The sequence below is a fragment of the Vulpes lagopus genome, chromosome 4, assembly GCF_018345385.1.
Source record: "Vulpes lagopus strain Blue_001 chromosome 4, ASM1834538v1, whole genome shotgun sequence".
NCBI classification, from domain to species: Eukaryota; Metazoa; Chordata; class Mammalia; order Carnivora; family Canidae; genus Vulpes; species Vulpes lagopus.
The window spans coordinates 85,578,598-85,594,752 of NC_054827.1; the positions used below are offsets into that span (position 1 = coordinate 85,578,598).

Sequence of the window (16,155 nt, forward strand, 5' to 3'; positions counted from 1 at the left end):
CGGCGGCGCCGCTGAAGTTTGGGGGCCCGGGACGGGTCGGGTTCCCGGGGAGGCCGAGCGTGCGGGCGGGCGGCGGGAGGCGCCGGGGCGGGCCGCTGCTCCTGCCCCCGGCCGGCACGCCCCACTCTCCGCCGCGGCCCGAGAACTTTTTTTGGAGACTTGGTGCCTGGCAGAGCCGGGGGCCGCGGGGACGGCGGGGGGCCCCCGCGGGGCGGCGGCGTGGGGGTCCGGGCGCTGCGGCGGCGGCGGCGGGCGGGGGCAGGGCTGGCCGGGGTCGCGGGGGGGGGCGCCGGGGGCGGGGGGCAGACACAGGTGTGGGCTCGGCTGGGGGCCCGGGAGGCGGGCGGGGACGGAGCCCTCCCGGCCGGGATGCTGCCGCGGTCGCGGCGCGCTGCGAAGCGCGGCCGCTGGCTGCTGTGGTCACGTACTTGTAACGGGGATTGGGTTGTTGCTAAAAACGAGAGCGAACCGCGGCGGTGCCCCCCGAGGAAGAGCCCGGCTCCGCGCGCCGCGGGTCGGGGTTCCCGCCGCCCCCGCCCCCGCCCCCGCCCCCGCCCGAGGCTGAGGCCCCGCGCCCCGCCCCGCCTCCGCGAGGGGTTCGCGCTGCGGGAAAGTGAGAGCATCTCTCGGGAGCTACTTTGCTTACCTTGCGCTTGGAAATAGCTGCGTAAATAAAAACCACACACTCCGACAGGCGCGTTTCCCTCCTGCTTTTAGGCACTTGGTAGTCGTCTGAAAGTTTCTTGTGCCCTAGGGATGGGAACATTTCCTAATCTTCGTGTTGGCAGCAACACACAATTCCCATAAGATTTAGGGGTGGCAGGCCTTGCTGTAGCAAAACAAACAAACAAACAAAAAAATGTAACGGGGAGATGTTGGTTTGGTTTGGTTTGGTTTTTTTCCAGAGGTATTTTCCGAGGAGCTACGCTTGGGAACTAGTTGATGGGCTGTGAAATACACAAAAGACAAGCAAGATAGCCTGATGAAGAAATAGCAGTTACTAGAACTGAAGTTTTGAAATAACAGCTCAGTTTATGTGCACTAATCATTTGGCTGCATAACCCACCTGATAAGATGAAAAGCAAGATGTTTTAATGATTACAGAGTATTGGGATTTCCTATCACTGAGAGTGAAGGGATTGAAATGTATTCAGGCATTTGGAGGTGGTTGCTGCAATTTGAGAATCAAAGTAATTTTGTTTGGATTTTGGTTACACTCCCAGGAATGGTTGGATCTAGTCTGTGTCCTGGTAACTTTGTAAGAAAAAAGAAAAAAATTTTTTTTTAATGATCTGAAGATGATAATGAGAATGTGTTGGGTCTGTGGTCCTTTCTAGCCTAATTCTGTGATCCTGTCATGAAAACAAATAACTGCCACTTATGCTGTCCAGTCTACCAAACCGAACACCAAGTGGTATCTCCTCTTGAAAGCAAAGTGGTGAGGGTTCTGCTAGATGGTGCTATTTGATTTAAATATATTTCTTCCATTCATTATAATTGGCAGCGGGAATCCTGGACTAGTTTGCCTTATGAACTAAATATAGATGAAGAGGCCACTTTTGGGGAATTGACAGTCGTTCTGGGTTAATTGTTGTTACATCAGTTTCTGGGTGAATGTTGTTTGAATCTAAGACAAACATTGAGGTAGATTCCATTTTATAGAATAAACTTAGTTTCATTTTGATGGGAGAGTTGATTTGATCACTCAGTGTTCTCCTTTATTGTTCACTTGGGACTTTAATGGCACTATTCTACAACAGTGTGCTAACTTCCGAAGATAGGAATTTTGAAGTTATCTTTAAAGTAGGTGTTACCAGATTTTAAAAAAAGAAGAAGAAAATTTAAGGTGGCACATTTTAAAAGGTACCTGAGCAAAGAATTCTCTTTTTAGTAAGAAGGTTAGAATTTTTCTGATCTTAAAAATCACAGAAATAACTTGTTTTTCAGTATTAAAGATGTAAATATTTTATTTTAATAAAAACATTCTGACAAAATTGAGTTATGATGAATAATGGCATGCGTATGAAAATACTGGTTTATAATCTATCAGGAAATGTGTTTTCTAATGAGTTCATGGCTGAGAGCTGACAAGTGCTTACCTATGTTATTATGTTTCTGCTTTCTGTTTCACTAAGAATTTACTGTGAAGAATACTTGAAATTAATTTGTAGGTTTTATCCAGTAGCTATAGTTTCAATACACAGTTCTGAATATAAAAATGGCCAAAGGTTAATTGCCTATTTTGTTGTTTTATTATTTTTTTTCTTTTTAAGAGAGAGGGGTGGGGAGGAGGGGCAGAGGGAGAGGGGGGAAAGACAATCTTAAACAGGCTTCACGCCCAATGCTTGGGCTCCGTCTGATGACCCTGAGATCACGACCTGAGCTGAAATGAAGAGTTGAACACTTAACTGACTGAGCCACCCAGGCACCCCTGTTTTGTTGTGTTAAAGACCAGAGGAATCAAGTCTCTACAAAGAGTTAGATTAGTTTTAATTATAGAAGGAGTGATTGAAACCCCTCGGTGGGAGGTGGGATGTTTACATAGAAATTTAAATTCTGATTCTGTTAGGTCATTTTCCCCCTTTAGCAGGTTTTATTTGTAACACTGATCACAATTATAATTAAGTAACTATGTAATTGCTTGTTTAATGTCTAGCTTCCTCTAAAATGTAAGTTTTTTGAGGGCAAGGGATGATACTTTTAATTTCCTCTCTTAAGTGTCCCTGACATTAAAGATAATGCCTTCAAATATTGAAAGCACCAAATAAATAAATGAAGATGTTAGACTCAAAGGAATTTCTTTTCAGTGTGGATTTTTTTTCCCCCAAATCTCCAAAAATAAGGACTTTGGAAGTTTGAGTCCCATATTATCTAGCTTAGTTGTATTTCAAAAACAGCTAATGGCAACAAAACAGTAATTATTATTTATTTTTCATTCTATATGTCAGTCGCTGTGTTCAGCATTTTATGTAGATTTTCTATAATTCTCCCAATAATTCTTCAACATAGTAATTTTTTTTCTCCATTAAAGAAATAAGAAAACTAAAACTCAGACTAGTTAAGTAACTTACCCAGGGACACCTTGCTAGCTAGATTTCCAAAAATGATTTCTCTACCTTTAGAACTTGTAGTTAAAGCTGAAAGATATATTTTTTTCAGTATACCAGGTTGCTTTCCTGATCTAGGGTAGGATGCTACAGGTTTAGGGAGCAGTATTACATAATCAGATGTAATAGACTTTAAAGATTTGATCACATAGGAATTCTCATCTCGTGGTGCACCTTGATGCTTACACCTTTCAGTTTGACAGATTGCAGATCTGTGTGTGGTGTGGGCAATGCGTGGACCTGTTAGGAGTGAAAGTTAGAAGCCTAAAATAATGAAGAATGCTTGTTTCTTCAGATTTTTTCTTCTGGAATTTTGTTTGACCACTTAAGTTTTGAAATTAGACATTGTAGCTGTGAACGATTACTGTATGAAACGTTGCTTGAGTTTAATCCATTCAGTGTCCCACATTGCCACAGAAAGAACAACCGGCACCTGTAAATAGATGAGTGGTGATACTGCTCGTATTAAACTAACGGCATCTTTTAAAATTATGTAATAGCACAGAAATAGGAATCTTCTATAAAGCAAAGTTAGACATAAGATACACATACCAAACAGTGACATCATATTAAGTAAACTTGTGAGAAACTCGAGAAATCAAAGTATGCATCTTACCTGGGGCTCTGAAAAGTAACTTTGGTTTTTCAGTTATGAATCTTTTACTTGAGTATACCAAGAAACAGATACCATATGCTCATTTTTAAATGGGTAAGTCTAATGAACATTTAAATACTACTCCATATAATAGAGCGATTTTAGGGATTGGTATCTGCCAGCATCACCTTATTCCCTGTTTTTATTATTGTCACTCACCTAAAGAAATTATAAAATTTTTTTCTTCCTTCCTTTGTGAAGGAAGTAAAGTTAAGACAAATGAAGTAATGCAAATCTCTTTAGAAACTTGATTGATTGGGGGACGCCTGGGTGGCTCTGGTTGAGAGTCTGCCTTTGGCTCAGGTCATGATCCAGAGTCTGGGGATCGGGATCCAGTCCTTCATCGTGCTCCCCATGGGGAGGCTGCTTCTCCCTCTGCTTATGTCTCTGCTTCTCTCTCTGTGTCTCTCATGAATAAATAAATAAAATCTTTTAAAAAGAAAAAAGAAACTTGATTGATTGGGCAGTTAGCCGTTAAATCAAGATTTCTAAAACTAGTGAAGGAGTGCTTTTTTGGGAATGAAATTTTCTGTATTACATTGACTCTACCCTTCCCTATCCCCAGGATGTTTCCTTCAAAATACGAAATAACATGTATCTAAAATGTCATCTTAGCTATGAGAGTTTTTCTATTGATTTGTCTCTTTTCCATTATTGTGGAAGAATCTAAAATCCCAACTTTTTTGAAGGAACAAGTCTAGAGAAAAAAATATGTAAGATGTTGAGAGTTAAATTTTAGTGTTATTTATCCAGTGATTTATTTTTAGCTCTTAGAAATGGTTTTAATACTGTAATGTATTTTTTCAGTGCTGTGAAAGAAAAAATGAAAGGTTTATTCCCAGGCTTTAGAGGTAGTTTGCTACATAAAACCAAATCAGGATGAAAATGTCATTAGAAAAAAAAAAAAAAGAAAATATCATTAGATTTTAGTCTCTCTGTAGAAGAGGACCAAATGTATGTCACATCTTCAGTTATTACTAGAAAATAGAATTATTATTATTTTTTAAGATTTTATTTATTCATGAGAGACACAGAGAGAGAGGCAGAGACATAGGCAGAGGGAGAAGCAGGCACCCCACTGAGCAGGGAGCCCCATGCAGGACTCGATCCCAGGACTCCAGGATCATGCCCTGACCTGAAGGGAGACATCGACCACTGAACCACCCAGGTGTCCCAATAGAATTATTTTATTTTATTTTATTTTTTTTTATTTTTTTTTTTTAGAATTATTTTAAAATTAAAACGTACACTGTGGGCAGGGGTTGAAATACCCAGGTTGCAGTTTATTAACATTTCAACCTAACAGTTTAGAGTTAAAAGTAAAATTTGGGAAAAAATAATTTTGAATTTAGAATCTTCTTCTAGAGAGATTACAGCTGTTACATTAATGTTGGGGTATAGGATTGAGAATTAATGCACTGGACTTAGAAGACATGATAATACTTCTTGGACTGCATAACTTAAAAATACGTGTTGAAGATAATTACATTTTATTTTGGAGTATGTAGAGATATTCTCTATTGTGTGTACATTTGCTTTGGCATTGGTATGGGAATGATATGAAACGTTTGCATACTGGAGACATGTTGTTGGTTTGTATGTAATATGTGAGCCTCTGTAAATGTGCTAAAATATTAATCTTATTAACAACGTATTGTTTCCCTAGGGAAGGTCTTAAAATAGCATTGGAGCAATAGAATAAGATGTATTTGTTAATATCTGAAGAGAGTTTGGAATAAAAAATAAGTACTTATGTTTAGATTTTAAACTTTGCTTATCTGATTTTGTATATATTTTGCCTATTTAACATCTACTCGTGTAAAGTTTTGTTAGTGTATGTATATAGCTTAATATGGCTAGGACTGTGCAAGTTACTTGACAATTATACCAAAACCCCATATATTCTACCATAAACGATCCAAAGAATCGTTCACCAAAATTTATGTCCTGCTCGTTTTCAGTAATATTAGAGAAATAGTAGAGGCTGTTCTACTATTCTTCCCCAAACTGTATAACTTATTCACTCTGTGAGGACATTGAAAAACAGGTGGAAAAATGGTCCACCTAGGGAATAACAGAGTTTTTCCAGGTGACTTTTAATAGCCCTACAGGCTGCCCAAATAAATTTGTTTGGTCATAATGGGTAACTGGTAATTTTTGTCAGAGTAGGTTAATAGTTAAAGATTTTTGGAAAGTGGAGCTAATAATATTACTGTAATATTGACAGAACTAAAAATGTATTTGGACTCAGAAGCACCTGCACAGTTCAATGCAATGAAAGAACTAATATTCACTTCTTGTTCATCTTTAAAAGAGTAACTTAAGTTGCTTTCACTTTTTAGTAATGATGAAACTACCTTGACATTTTGCTTTAAGAATTTTGATGATTCGGGGATCCCTGGGTGGCTCAGTGGTTTGGCGCCTGCCTTATCCCAGGGCGCGATCCTGGCTCCCGGCATGGAGCCTGCTTCTCCCTCCTCCTGTGTCTCTGCCTCTCTCTTTCTCTCTCTCTCTATGATAAGTAAATACATAAATAAATCTTAAAAAAAAAAAAAGAATTTTGATGATTCTATTTCATGTAGGACCCGAAACATCTTTCCAGTAGTAATGAGCCATCGTTAACATTTCAAATCACAGTTCAGCTTGGAGTAAGCTAGAACCAGTGACCTGGCTATATTCTATTTTTGATCTTCTGTATTAATTTTGCTTTGTGGCATATCATACAAATAGTTCACAGAAAAAAGTGTAGAGATTGAAGTATAACCCTTTATTTTTTTTCCTATTTTTAAAGTTTTTTTTGTAATTGTAAATATGATATAGCTTTAATAGCTAATATAGTTTAATTATTAGTATAATCTAAACCATATTAAAATGCTGATGAAATACTTGTGAAGGTAAGAATAGTAGATGAAAATTTATATGTGGCTCTGTCCATGTAAGTTAAGAGGAGTTGATGTTAAGAACAGACTTTTGCCTGAAACTAATATGGTTCTTTTTCTTTATTTCTTTCTTTTTAAGATTTTATTTATTTGAGAGAGAGAGAAAGGGAAGGAGAGGGATCATGGGCAGGGAGAGGGACAGAGAGAGAAGCAGACTCCACACTGAGCAGGTATCCTGTTGCAGGGCTTGATCTCAGGATCCTGACCAGGGCCAAAGGCAGATACTTAACCGACAGAGCCACCCAGCACCCCTATATGGTTCTTTTTCTTTAGTGATCTGATTTTTCGCTTGATTCTCCTTTTATTTACCTATTCAAACCTGAGAAAGAACCAAAGCTACTTTATCGATAGAAGAAAGCTAGGTAAATGAATTGTTCAATTGAAAATGATTTTATTTAAATAGAATTAAAATAAATGTTTTCTGTAAAATAAGAAAATCCTAAATACTTCATAAAGAGTTTGTGGAGTTTTGTCATAGAAAGTTATTCTTTACTATTAATTGTCATTTGAGTATTTTGTTTGTGTTTGTTCCATTACTTGCATTGCTCCCATTTAATACCTTCAAGAATTCACTAGACCTTAGGTGCCATCTTTTGTTAATGTTACAGAAGAAACAGAGCTTAAGAGTTTATCATGCTTTTGGTGGCAGGTATTAAGACAGGAGATAGAAAATGGTTTAATTGATCAGTGCTTAAAAATAAATCTCACACAGCAGGATGTCTGGAAGAGATAGTTTCAGAGTTGATTCAGTCACTCAGGAATATCAGGGTTCAAGCTCTGATTCTGTGCCATTCCTCGTGGTTTCTCTCTCATCAACATATTATATTCCCAGTATCACTTCCTCATACGACCAAGTCAAATGCAGGAGGAAGGCTTTTCCTTTTCGTGTCTCATTAATCAGGGAGGAAAACCTTTTTTTGAAGTTGATTAGCAGATATCTTCTTATGCTGTATTGAAGAGAATTGTAAAATTCCCTATCCTAAACCAATTACTGGCAAAGGTAATGGGATTACCATAATTGGCCTAAGTCAGTCATCTTCATCCTCTGGATTGGAAACCTTGCTCCCTTGTACCCGAGCTGCCTGAACGAAACTGAAGGTCTTTGGCAAGGAAGATGTATTTTTTGATGTATCTTGAGGATATGGAGAGAATACAATGGGTCTGCTTCTTTCATGGGATTTACTTTCAAGTTTGAAGGGAAAACATGTAACAATAAATAAGTAAATAAATACAGTAGGCAATTTCAGATAGTCGTAAGTGCTAAAAAAAAAAGGGTAAAATAGTAGTAGTAAAATAGGGTAGTATAGAGAGTGACTGAGAGGCTGCATTAGACTGGGTGGTCAGGGCAGGGTTCTTGGAGAAGGAAACATTTAGGCAGAATCTTGACTAATATTTAAAGTATCAGTCATGAGAAGATTTGGGGTTAGAGCATTTCAGACAGGTCTCAACTATAATTGAGGAAACCTGTCAGCATCAGCATAATTACTCAAGGATATATAAAATACGAGTCAAATTTGGGATAAGGACCCTAGCTTAATAGAATACAACCAGTCACTGGTTCTAGCTTACTCCCGGAGCTTGGTTTTGTTTTTTTACTGAGGAATTGAGTGGTGGGTCTAGTTTATCTGGGTTTCCTAGGTAATAAGATTGACTGTTATTTCCTGAACCCCAAGGATGCACTTGTTCCAATAAGGACATTAGAGCATATGGCTTTTATAATAACATTGATAGAAATAGCTAAGATTTGTTGAACACTTAAAACCTATTGTATTGACAAAGGATGGTACAACTGATGTAATTATTTCTCATAAATTTCCCGGGTTGGATTAGACTCCCTTATTCTTTTTTTTTTTTTTTTAAAGATTTTATTTATTTATTCATGAGAGACACAGAGAGAGAGGCAGAGACATAGGTAGAGGAAGAAGAAGCATGCTCCCCTCAGGGAGCCAGATGCGGGACTCGATCCCTGAACTCCAGGATCACTCCCTGAGCAGAAAGCAGAACTAAACCGCTGAGCCATCCAGGCGTCCCTAGACACCCTTATTCTATGCTCTTATTGCAACCTTTCCTTTTTCTTTTCAAATGTGTCATAAATTAATGAATTATTTGATAATGTTTTGTTTAATGCCTTATCTCCCAGTTATATTGGAATCTCCCCGAGGACAAGAACTGTGGCATCATCTTCTCCAATGTATTCCACTCCTTAGTAGTGTGTGGAATTCTGATTAGATATTTGTGGAATAAATGAATTAAGGATGTAACCTATTATAAATATGTTGCAACATAAAATCCCTACACCTAGTTTATTTTCTCCTCAATGTTTTGATATTATTGAGGATTGATTACTATGTAATTTCTAAAGAAGAGTTTTCTATAATGTGGGCATTTAGTGGTCATTTTGTAAATTTTAGGACTACAGGTGATTACCTACCTTGTCATATTACTCAGAAATGCATGTAAATTTTTAAATATATATGTTTTAAAATTTATTTTAGAGGGGTGCCTGGGTGGCTCAGTGGTTGGGCATCTGCATTCAGTTCAGGGTGTGATCCCGGATTTCAGGGATCGAGTCCTGCATCGGGCTCCCCTCGGGGAGCCTGCTTCTGCCTCTGCCTTTGTTTCTACCTCTTTTTCTGTGTGTCTCTCATGAACAAATTTAAAAAGTCTTAACAAAATAAAAAAATAAATGAATAACATTTATTTTAGAGAGAGTGCATACCTGTGTGTGAGTGCTGGGAGAGGGGCAAAGGGAGAGAGAGAATCTTAAGCAGAGTCCACACCGAGCACAGAGCCTGATGCAGGGCTGGATCCCACGACCCTGAGATTATGACCTGACCTGAAGTTAAGAGTTTGTTGCTTAACTGACTGAGTCACCCAGGCTCCCCATGTGTATATTTTTAATATGAATTTTGGATGGAAAATCTCCTTTGTGTCTCAACAAATTTAATAATATGAACAGAAGTATATTTTATAGTTTCAAGGTATTTAAATGTACCTTGTATTACTTAAATCACGTAATTGAGATAGGTGATGATTGTCATTGCCTATTGAGGTTTTTAGGTGGAAATTGACTTACCCAGCTAGGATGATAGAGATAATATGTGGCAGAACTGAGCCGTAGTAGTTAGATTGTTTGGGTTCCAGGGTCAATGTATCTTTAATTATACTATAGCTGCCTCATTTAAAATGAGAGATTGGGGTATGGAGCCTACTTAAGATTCTCTCTTCCCTTCCTTCCCCACTCTCTTTCTCTCTCTCTCAAAAAAAAAAAAAAAATAAGAGGTTCATATATATTTTATGAGGGCTTGTGTATGGATTTGATTCAACAGAGAATCACGGATTAGATATTGGTTTACAGTTTATGTCAATACTTTGGTTAAGTGAAAAATATTATATTGTGAGTTAAACACAATCTTTCTTTTTTTTTTCCTTTAAAGACTTCCTTATTTTGTTTTAGAGAGCACGCACATGCCTGCATGAATCTTGGGGATGCGAAGGGGCAGAGGGAGAGTGGGAATCCTAGATTAGACTGCCCAGTGAGTACAGAGCCCCACGTGGGACTCTATCTCAGGACCCCAAGATCATGACCCCAGCCGAAACAAGAATTGGCTGCTCAACAACTGAACCACCAAGGCGCCCCAGTTAAACACAATCTTAATCTTACACAAATACAACTCCAAAAAAATGCTACATTATAAATAAAATCTGGTATTTGTTTGAATTCTTTATGTTTTTGTTTTATATAAATTAATTAGTTTGGGATTTAGAGTAGTTTGAATTTTTAATTTGTGAAGGTTTAGGCTCTGTGATCAATGAACTCTTCTCTCTTCCTTTGCCAGTCAGCTTCAGTTTGCAGTGCTGAAATAGCAATACGGAAAGGAAAGGTTTTTTTGATTTTTTTTTTTTCCCCTTTTGTACCTCACTCTAAGGAAGGGAAAGTCCTTTAATATGGATTAATGATAGACTCTTTTTTTCTTTTTTTATCATGATAACATATATATGAAAAAATTTGCCATTTTAATGATTTTTAGGTATACATTTTATTTTATTTTTTAAAAATATTATTTATTTATTCATTTATTCATGAGAGACCTAGAGAGAGAGGCAGAGACATAGGCAGAGGGAGAAGCAGACTCCCCTTGGGGAGCCTGATGCAGGATTCTGGACCCCTGGATCCCGCCCTGAGCTTAAGGTAGAAGCAGATGCTCTACCACTGAGCCACCCAGGCGCCCCTAGGTGTACATTTTAATGGCATTAAGTACCTTGACATTGTTTTGCAACCATCACCACCATCCATCTTGAGAACATTTTCATCATTCTAAACTGAAACTTCATACCCATTAAATAACTCCCTATTTCCTCTTCCCCCCAGCCTCTGGCAACCACCATTCTATTTTTTGTCACATGAATTTGACTATTCTAGGTACCATGTATGAGTGGAACCAAGCAGTATTTGTCTTTGTGTGTTTGGCTTTCTTCTTGCTTAATCCCTCCAGCAACTTCATTAAGTAGATATAATCCTCATTTTGCATAGGAGGAAACTGAGTTTCAATGAAGTTATATACTTTGTCCAAGGCCATAGTAGGTTGCATAGGCTGGATTCAAACTCAGGTTTCTTACTTCATTGCCCATTTTAACCATTTTGCCTGAGTGTTTCATTGCTTAATCTGGGGAAAAAATAACGGAAGTTGTGAGGGTGGTGAGTGGGAGGGGAATGCTTGGATAGTTTTCTTTACATGTATCCACCATTTTTAGTTGGGGTGGGAGGCAGTAGAAAAGAGAGGCACTAAGGAAAAAGATTAAGGAAAGCATTTTACACCTGCTAAAAAGGTGGGCAGAATTATATAGCTACCAAAAGTGTTCCACAAGTAGCTCCAAATTCTTTAGCTGATCTGATGTCTGTCTGAGATTTAACAGCTTAAATGTAATGCTTGTCAGAGAAGAAGATGCCAGTTGAGCCCAGGTTATAATTTTAGATAAAGTTGTGTCTCCATTTGTTTGTTTGTTTGTTTGTTTTAGAGGTGAAGTACTCTGGCCTAAGTTGCTTTCCTTCGTAAATTTTAGAGTCAGAAATAAACAGATGAGGAATATGCAATGTCTTGAAAAAAAACTTCCTCCTCTAATTATGAGTCTCTTCCAGCCAGCATATGGCCTGTTGGTTTTTTGTTTGTTTTTGGACTAGGGCGTCTGGAAAGTTCCATGTGCTCCAGGAGCAATAGTACAACCATACTGAGTCTAGTACTGTAGTATTGTAGCACATTTCTATAGTACAGACTATTAGAAAAAAATAGAAACAATTCCTTTGTTTCATTTTTTTCACAGTATCGTGAGCTATTTGTCATTTATAATTGGATTAAAATTATGTGATGATTACATTTTATTCAGTGCATTTAAGCAATAGCAATTATTAGGAAGCTATTAAAGGTGTTTCGATTAACATTTTTTTAACCATGAATTAAACTGACACTGATACAGTTATTTTTTTTCATTTAGAAATACTGTAATGGAAAAATCTGAGTGAAGTTTCTTACCGTCAAATACATTACATGCACACACACCCAAATATGTACGTGTGTATGTATTGGGAATACTTTTCAGGTAGGAATTCATCTTAGGAAATGACTTACTAATCTATTTGAATTCAAAATGGTACTGGGTCAATTTTGTAAGTGAGTTGGATTTATAAATTCAGGGCAAAAAGATTTGGGTGTTGGCAGGTTTTTACTAAACATTAAAGGGTGCTGATGCTTTTCTTTTCTGTAAGATGGGTACAGTGTTAGCAAGAGAACTCATAGCAAGCACTGCCAAAAATGCTACTAGTTGACTAACGTTTCTGTGTTTGTACTAGTCAGATCCCCAGTAGGTTAGTTCCTTTGAAGGAAAACTGGGGAGAGTTTAGTGCAGTTATGTTTAAAATTAAAACCAACCTGGGATGGAGGGACACCCCAGGAATTAGCAGCAAGGGAAGCCTTACCCTTCTTAGTTCCAAAGTGGAAAAGGGAGAGGAGTTAACCAGAATCTGGTGAGTGCTATGGTCATTGCAGAAAGGCTGCTCTCCTGGACCTGTGATTTTACCATGAGGGCCATAGCCATTGTCACACCCACTGTAATCAGAGGCTGGAGGCCTGGCCGGGAGATCTTCCCTCTTTCCTGCCCTCTGATCAACTGATGCCTTCTTTTTGTGGAGCCCAGCTGGAGCCCAACTGGAAGCCAGAGGGCAAGGGAGATGAGATACTCTGTAGAAATAGCCTCCCAGATCATGTGGGGCAGAAAAGGTAGAGTAGGTCTAGCAGGACCAATGAAGAATATTCAGGACAATTTTAATTTTTATACATTTGAAGCAGTTTCTTTTCTTCCTTTCCTTTCCTTTCCTTTCCTTTCCTTTCCTTTCCTTTCCTTTCCTTTCCTTTCCTTCTTTTCTTTTTTCTTTTCTTTCTTTTCTTTTCTTTTCTTTTCTTTTCTTTTCTTTTCTTTTCTTTTCTTTTCTTTTTTCTTTCTTTTCTTCTTTCTTTCTTTTCTTTTCCTTTCTTTCTTTCTTTCTTTCTTTCTTTCTTTCTTTCTTTCTTTCTTTAGAATGGCCTGAGAAAATGGAACTTTGAAAAAAGTTGGGTTTTGTGGAAATACCGCTTAACATTAATTTTCAAAACCCACTTAAGCATTTTATGATAGTATAAATTTGTATACATTTCATGAGGTGGGGGAGTAATATTCCTTCAGCTTTGTGCTGTCTCCTCCTTCCTTTGTTCATTTGAGAAGTGTTAAGTACATCTTTCTCTCTTTCATTCTGCACTGAGCTCTCTTGTGTCAGACCTGAGTAACCATGCAGTCTCTGCCCACCAGGAGTTCACTATACAGAGGGGACGCACTATTGGTCCAATTTTTTAAAAATTTTTATTTATTTATGATAGTCACAGAGAGAGAGAGAGAGAGAGAGAGGCAGAGACACAGGCAGAGGGAGAAGCAGACTCCATGCACCGGGAGCCCGAGTGGGATTCAATCCCAGGTCTCCAGGATTGCGCCCTGGGCCAAAGGCAGGCGCCAAACCGCTGCGCCACCCAGGGATCCCTGGTCCAGTTTTTTTATTGTTGTTTACACATGAGGGAATTTGCTGTCAGTTGATGACTTCACTGGGCAACAAGCGCGATAATGGCTATACAGAAGGTAATGAGAGTTCTGCAGAAGGGCATGAATCCAGTGTAGAGCTATGATTTTCTCAGGAGATACTTCCAAGAGGATGTTTATTAAACAAGAAATAAGCATTAGCCAAATTTGGATTGGAAGGGGGCAGAAGGTAAAGAATATTCTAGGGAGAGAGAGAAACATGTACAGAGACAGGAACGTATTAAGGAGTACTCTATATTTGGTGAATTACAAGAACATTGGTATGACTGGATGTACTGTAGGATAGGTCTGGGATGTGCTGCCAGATATATATGTCTGGCAAGTTAAACAGGAACTGTTTCAAGAATGACCTTGAATGATAGCTTGACCTGAGAGAGGAATAGTTTTAAGCAAAAAAAGTGACATCATCTGAGGTACATTTTAGAAGAATCATTCTGGAAGTTACATAGAGGGCGGGGTAAAAGGGGAGACAGAAATGTTAGGAAGCTATTGTAATAACTGAGCTATGATAATAATACATTATTTCTACCCTACTGGCAGCCCAGTAGATGTCTTATGATTTAGAATACATAGGACTTGGTGGCTTAAATGTGAAAATACTAGTTTTTTTAAAGATTTTATTTATATATTCATCAGAGACACAGAGAGAGCCAGAGACACAGGCAGAGGGAGAAGCGGGCTCCCTGTGGGGAGCCTGATACGAGGCTGGATCCCAGGACCCCAGGTTCATGACCTGAGCTAAAGGCAGACGTTCAACCACTGAGCCACTCAGGCATCCCGAAAATATTAGGATTTTTAAGATGGCTGTATTTATGGATAGAAGTGTCATTCTTAGCCTTGGAGGAACTACAGGAGGAAGAGCATATAGGAGATATAAGGAAGAAAATGGTGTGTTCAGTTTGAAGGGCCATTCAGACCTAGAGATGGAGTACTCGAAGCCATGAAATGGGAATGAAGTTATTTTTCATGGGAATGTCTAGGAGAAAGTGTGAAGAGACCAAAGATGGAAATTTAGGGAATATTTAAGGGACAAGTGGAAGAGGAATTTGAGATTGAGACAGAAAAGGAACACTAGAAAGACATGAGGGAAACTCACAAGGATTGGCATCAGTCACAGAAGGCAAGGAAAGAGACTTTTGCAAATGGAGGCCTAAATTACTATGCCAGATATAGTAGAATGAATGGAGAGGTTAAACAGGGCTTGAGTTTTTAGAATAAGAAACCATCTATGAACTTACAGAGAACAGTTACAGTGGAGTAGATCTAAGCTAACGTGCAGTATTTTGAGGAGTTGAGTATAAGGCAAGAAGGTGGAGACATCAAATATGGACAGCCTCACTTGAGAAAGGAAGCAGAGAAAACCAACTTGAAGAGGCTCTACTTTACTTGGGGAATTTTGTGTATATAGGGGTGTTAGTTGGGGAACACTGTTTAGTTCTGTCATCTTGTAAAGAGGTTTCCTAGAAAAAATGTTTCAGTAGTGCTTAAGGTGTGTGTGTGTGTTTGTGTGTTTGGGGGAGGGGTGATTTTGGAGGAGTGGTAGAAACTACAGAGATAAGCTAACAAAGCCAGGCTAACAATTCTGAAGTTACCCTGAGGCTATTTGGCACTCACTATAAGGTTTGTTTATTTTTTTTTTTTAAGACTTATTTATTTGAGAGAGAGAGAAAGTACATGCAGGGGGAGGGACAAAAAGAGAGGGAGAGAGTCCCAAGCAGACTCCTTAGTGTGGGACCTGATGCTGGGATCTCATAACCCTGAGATCATGACTTGAGCCAAAACCAAGAGTCAGATAATCAACCAGCTGAACCACCCAGGCACCCCCACTGTAAGGTTTTAAGCAAGGAAGTGACATGAACAGACTTTACTCTCTGCTATTTGTGAAAACAGGAAATAAGTCATCTGAGATGTTAAAAAAATGTCAATTCCATCTTACTCAGGTATAATAAAGCACAGATAGATTGAAAGATATATTATTTGTTAAAGGACAAGCTTAAGCTCAGGAAAGAAAATGGGCATATAGAAATCATATAATATATGGTTAATTATTATTATTTTTTAAAGATTTTATTTATTCATGAGAGACAGAGAGAGACAGAGAGAAAGAGAGAGAGAGGCAGAGACACAGGCAGAGGGAGAAGCAGGCTCTCTGCAGGGAGCCCTATGCGGGACTCTATTGCCGATCCTGGGACCATGCCCTGAGCCCAAGGCAGATGCTCAACTGCTGAGCCACCCAGGCATCCCAAGTATGGTTTATTATTGATGTTCCATTTTTGTTAACAGTTTATAATAAAATTTGTGACACTTTTGCACTGTCAACAGGGACCTTTAC

The 16,155-nt window shown here is 38.7% G+C and overlaps 1 protein-coding gene across 4 annotated transcripts in view; it reads left to right on the forward strand.

Annotated features, from left to right (window-relative positions):
• Nucleotides 1–16,155, forward strand: part of SSBP2 (single stranded DNA binding protein 2) — a 285,052-nt gene that overhangs the window by 832 nt on the left and 268,065 nt on the right. The gene's annotated exons all lie outside the window — the stretch shown is intronic.